Here is a 6,075-nt window from a genome sequence, read left to right as displayed (position 1 = left end):
GCAGTTCACATGTCGCGCCTAAAAACGCGTTCTTTCCAAAGCGCTAAGTTACGCTCCCATGGCGTCTGTCGTTACTAGGCAACCATGGCCTACGCTCTCCATGAAGACAAGTTAGTTTCAGCAAATGATAAATGGCTTTCTAGCACTGCCCTGCTACAAAATGTATTTTAAAAATGTCTATCCCTGTACAGCTATGATCAGCTGTTTCACCGTCTTGGCTGAGTTTTCAATGTTGTTTCTATAAAGGATGAAGCTGATTGGTTGGTTCGTGTCACATGACCCGAGGTGCGCTTTTAACAATTCAGCTTGTGTATTTATAAGCTTGTGTGTACGTATTAATTTGGCGAATTTATGTATGTGTGTGCATCTGTCTGCGTGTTCATTAATTTAAAAATTAATACGCTATTAATAATTTTATCTGAGGGTGCTTTTGCTTTTGTTTGGGGGTGCTTAGCACCCTCAATCACCCCCGTAGAACCGGGCCTGACTGTATCCCTAAAATGTCTAGTTTGAACTTGCCGTTTGCTAGCAACTGATTTCTTCGTGGAAGCTTTGCGTTCAAATAATTTTGCCACAAAACATCTAAATAATCTATCAAGCAGCTGTGTAATAGGTGAGATAATGTACATTCAGTCAGTTGTTATTGCAAAATAAAGATGTATTTTATCCCTTACTTATTATAATCTTAATTCAAGTCATAAAGGATTTTGAAAGTCTGACAGTAATCAGTGTTGAGTGCTACTGTAAGGCTAACTCTGCCTGGTTTAAATCTTTCAAAATGATTAACAGTTGAAAATATTAGAAATTTAGAAAAGTAATCAAAAGTAAAATGTAATTAAAAGTAATAAGTTACATTACTTTATTACATTTTAAATCAAGTAACTTGTAATCTGTAACCTATTACATTTCCAAAGTAACCTTCCCAACACTGCTGGTTAGGTAGGTTTTGATGCTGGTTTAAGCTGGTTTTTGCTGGTCATGTTGCTGGTCAAGGACCAGCATGAACCAGCAAAGGACCAGCTTAAACCAGCATCAAAACCTACCTAACCAGCATATGCTGTTTTTTTCACCAGGGACACCAGTTTGCAATATCAAGCAGAAAAAAAAGCTTTTTTGTGCAGCTAAAAATAGCTGGAAGTGGATGGGACCGGAAGCCAGACACAAAAAAATTTACAAATGGCTGCACCCACTCTTATGGGAAAAATAAGGTGGATAGTTGCCTCTCCAAAGCATAAATGAGTAAACGGAATGAAACGTTTCAAACAGTCTGTAGTCAGAACTAAATGCGCCCTCTGCTGGTGCAATTGCACGCGGTAATACCATCACCAATCGCTTGGGGGCGTTAAAGCACCATAAAATATCGCCATGGGTTGTCAATCGATATATTACTATTCCATCGATACTCTTTCATCGAGTCTTATCATTTGCTTGCTCATCAAACCACATGAAATACATAGCTATCAACGACTTGATCTTAACTTTAGTCTTGGTTTGTCTTGTTGACCCTTTCCAGTTAATGCTGACTGGACTCCAACCTCTCTTAATATTCTCCTCAGTTTCCGTAATCCCCCGCTGCCTGAGAGCAGCTATTATCAATGCACTCCGAGTCCATGACTAATGGGAACACTCGTTATGAACATTGTGAAAATTCATGCGTGTGGTTGCAGAGCAAGTGTACCTAATAGTATCACCTTTCCTTTTAATGAATAAGGCTGTTGTGCATTTTGTAAAAAACCTCCACCTCAGCAAATAAACTGCTTAAGAAGTCATTATACCACCTGTAGGTATGTTAACAAACAAAGGTAACCATCGGTCCAAACGTTCATCTGAAATTCATTGTAAACTATTAACCATGACTGCGTTTAATGGGTCTTAATTGTGAGAAATGCTCTCTTTCCAAATCCTCCAACGGTCTCATTAATCAGTTAACTTTGTCACTGGAATTACTTTGCTTCTGTGCACAGCCCAATAACTCATCACACAGAGAAAACACTGGATAATTGACCTCAATTACTTTGTTGTCTTCCCATTAGAGGAACGACAACATCCAAACCACTTCTATTATTGAAATTGATTTTCAATTTGAGGTCGAGTCATTGTCATTCTTTGCTGGTAAACTGCAGTGAAACTGTCACAGTATTTTTTTTTAAATGGCCATCACACAGACTTGAATAGGCACAATATGTATATATGGACCAATAAAGAGCAAGTGAACAAGGTTATTGTAATGCTGCTTAAGTGCCGTAAACACCAGCCTTATAATTTTAGTACTATTTTTAGTAGTTTTATTAATAACCTTTGTGTTTATGCTCTTGGACATATTTTTTGCACATTTTGCACATTTGCTCTAAATTAACACCTTTTTGGCTGCCAACATTGCTCCTGTGCTTACATCACAATGAGATCCTCCTTGTGACCTCTCAGGTCCCTAACACGCACACTATATATATGTATAAGAAAATAGGATATTTAATTGCAGTAATTGTTACTGTGTTTAGATCTGAGGTCATGCAGGCAGAATTAATCATGCAAGCCATGACTGTGTGAGCCTTCAGTTTCTTGTTTCTTAGTGCTGAAAGTCTTGAGGAGGTATATTATATTCATCTTGCCATCGGTGTTCTTAGTCTCACCCATATGTGCTGAAACAGCATATGTAGTAACTGTTTATGCAGGCTAGTTGAATAAATGTGACGAGCAAGGCTGATGCAGCTGTGCCCAGCTGAGGAAGCAGAGTAATATTCATAAAGCTTATGTTCAGAATGGAATATTAGCTTATGCTTACTGAATACTATGCACACTATGCAATGTATATTGCATACTATTTCTTTTTTTAAATTACAGAAAGTATGTGAAACAATAGGTATTATGAAACAATACTTGCTGCATTGTCATATGGCCTTAAATGATTTGAAATCATTTCTGTAACAATTTGAATATATTTAACGTTTGCCATCATTTCTGATTCAGTAAACAAACTGAAAATGGAAGGTCTTGTTGAGTCCATAGACTTTCTAAATCGATAATCTGAAATATTGTGAAACACTGTGTTCAGCTTTACAATTTGAAATCATAATGTGCCAGGCACAAATCCATTATTGGAACGGGCCATTATCCATGCATGCAGAGGATCACAATGCTGTTCCTCAAACACAGGATTAGGCCTGATGCCCACTTGTGAGAATGCAAAACACAGCAGGCTGGCTCTGTTCATAGGGATACGCAGATACTGTATGTAAATACCTTGGTTTAGACAATCCATATTGTGTTGTGTACACACGTCCATATTGGCATCTGTCTAATTTGATTCTACCAATCGGCAGATAATTTTGTATACCATTTTGACTCATTTTAGATTCGCAATCCACCAGAACCACCTTAATAGGTGACATTGTGTGACTCTAGTATTAGTTCCTGGACATTACTATTTGTAATGGACTGACAGTTTTTTGGAAGACCCAAAGTGGTTCTTTAAGGCATTGCTGCTAAAACACCCTTTTTGGATCTGCATCATCATAATGTGATGAACTTTGCTTCCTTAGCCCATTTTCACAGCAAACCCTTGTTTTATCCATGATTTAATCCCACTAAAGGGAAGAACATGATTAAATTTCCGCAGTACTCTGTAGATAACTATTCAGATGAAAGCACTCTTGGTCATTGCATTGCAGGCACTTATTGAGCCAATAAAATATCGTTCTTCAGCCTGAGAGAAACCTTCATCAAAATCCAATAAATATGTGTGGGGTTTTTCCCCTCCATCTCCTGAAACTATAAAAACCTCAGCGGTGAATCAGACTTACTCATTCTTTCATGTGACAACGACGGGATGACATTTTACTACAGTGTAGTCTGCAGTCCCCGTCAGATTTTGGCAGCAGACGCAATGGTTCCAGTGAACAAAAAAGTTCGGTGCAATGATACATTGCTGAAAACATTTACAGCTTTCACTAAAAGCCCAAAGGAAAACCGAAGAAGGATATGGCCTGTCAGTGTCATCGCATGACCCTCTTTTGTGTCATGAAGTATTTTATAAGCCTGTGAAGCATCCATGTCCTATCCTTTTCTCTTTTTTTAGTACAGCAAAAGTTATATTGCGATATGAATTGCTTTAATATGTACTACAATAAATTAGAGATTTCTTGGTTAGACTGCAAAAATTATATTTTACAAAATAGATAGTACTGCTGTATATACAGCACTACTCCAGTACTGTTTAATAAAAATATTTTTATTTATTTTTTATTAATTAAAACATTTGAACAAAAACATTTAATACAATTACAACTAAAAATACTTTTTTTTTTAATTTGACTGTTTAATTAAAATACAACTTTATTATAAAAAAATCTATCTAATGCACAATCAAGCTATGTGCTGCAGTACTATATTTTTGTAAAATATTTCTGTATTATATATTTGGGGGATAGATTATTTTGCAAAGAAGATAATGTATGTCATGCCATTCAACCGTATTATTAATCATTTTTATTGAACTGTAAAATACAATTCAACTAGTAAGCATCTTTCACTTTCAGTTAAAGGGGTCATGATATGAGAAACCAATTTTCCTTAATCTTTTGACATAGAAGAGGTCTTTGTACGCTTAATACATCCTGCAAGTTACATAATGTAAAATGTCCTCATCATCAATAAAAAAAGCATTTCCGTAATAACCCTTAGAAATCGGCTCTTTTGAATCCGAGGTGCGAGGTGACAGTCGTTTGCATAAACAATGCCTCCAGAGCAACACATAGATGAATAGTCTTCTTTTCACCATAGGAACATTATTATTATTATTTTTTAAAGATTTATTTTTGGGCTTTTGTATGCCTTTATTTGGACAGGACAGTGTAGATAAGACAGGAAAGCATTGGGTGAAGAGAGAGGGGAGTGGGATTGGCAAAGGACCAGGAGTTGGGATTCGAACTCGGGTCGCCATGAGCGCAATTGCACTGTATGTCAACACACAAACCGCAAGGCTATTGGCGCCGACAGGAGCATTATTATTTTTAACGGCATTCCAGATTGTGTCTGATGATTGTAATCGAGGCACCGTGTCACGGAGAGTTCACAAAGAAACATTTGCTGAAAGATGAAGTGGTACTAGATCTGACTGCAGCTGCATCACAAACTGTAAGTAAATTATTTTATAATGTTTGTCTGGAAACGACAGTTTTATTTTGATTATGCCGTCAAAACACTCATTTGCTATAGCGAGGGGGTGGAGCGTTGATACTGTTTCCTATGTAATGATGTTAGTCAATCAAAACAAGGACACGCCCCTTAACAACAGGTCATTTTAGACAGAGGGTCAGAAAATAATATTTTTTCCACGGTTATTAGTTTTTTTTTTTTGTGCAAAAAACTTTATTAACATTACAAGTAAAACTCAAGGAACATATTAAAATCATAATAATAATAATAAAAATCCATGTCATGATCGAGTGCACTGCTCTCATGTATGAATCAGCTTCCACATGTTTCTAAACTTGACCATACTTCATTAGTATATTACCCACTATAAAAAGTGTAAAGTATTTTAATATCTGAGCAACCCCACTAAAGACATCATCATCAGCTCCCCCAGAGCTCTTGAGCGCGCCTCCCTCTTCGCTCGCTTGCTCGCTCGCGCTGTGCCATGGCAGCGGTGACGTCACCCGTGCATTGACTCGCGCTGGCTGAGAGCGAGAGGTTGAACAGACCGAGGGTTAGAGAGCAGCAGCAGCAGCAGCCTGGGCCCACGGACAAAAACTCACCGAAAAGGATTTACATTCGCTACGTATCGTCCTACCAATCCGAGTTTGCAAAGAGAGTGTGTTTTCCTGCGTTCCTAAAGCCCGATCTGTCAGGAGTTACAGCGAGGTAAGAAGAGGAACACACTAAAATGTCAACTGGAGTAATAAAGGCTCACTTAAAGTTGCCTTGGTGTGCTTTCCGAGCAAAAACTGTGAGCACCATCGCGTCTATATGAATTTTGCTTCTGTATCGAGAGGGTCTGTGTACATGGTGCAATGCAAAATGAGAAAGAAACAGGAGCACTTTGAGTGATTGTCTCTGTCGCGCTCGTCTTTTGTC

General features: G+C 37.8%; 1 protein-coding gene across 1 annotated transcript in view; it reads left to right on the top strand.

The window, feature by feature from the left end:
* Positions 1–5,629: 5,629 nt before the first annotated feature.
* The window catches only part of nck2a (NCK adaptor protein 2a), a 60,578-nt gene continuing 60,132 nt past the window's right edge, over positions 5,630–6,075 (top strand). The window contains exon 1 of the mRNA XM_051119229.1: positions 5,630–5,862. The gene's annotated coding sequence lies outside the window, so the exon portion shown is untranslated. The remainder of the gene's footprint in view (positions 5,863–6,075) is intronic.

Source organism: Labeo rohita, chromosome 9, assembly GCF_022985175.1.
Source record: "Labeo rohita strain BAU-BD-2019 chromosome 9, IGBB_LRoh.1.0, whole genome shotgun sequence".
In the NCBI taxonomy this organism is placed as follows: Eukaryota; Metazoa; Chordata; class Actinopteri; order Cypriniformes; family Cyprinidae; genus Labeo; species Labeo rohita.
The sequence above is the reverse complement of the archived record's forward strand: the minus strand, read 5'-3'. Positions and strand labels throughout refer to the sequence as shown.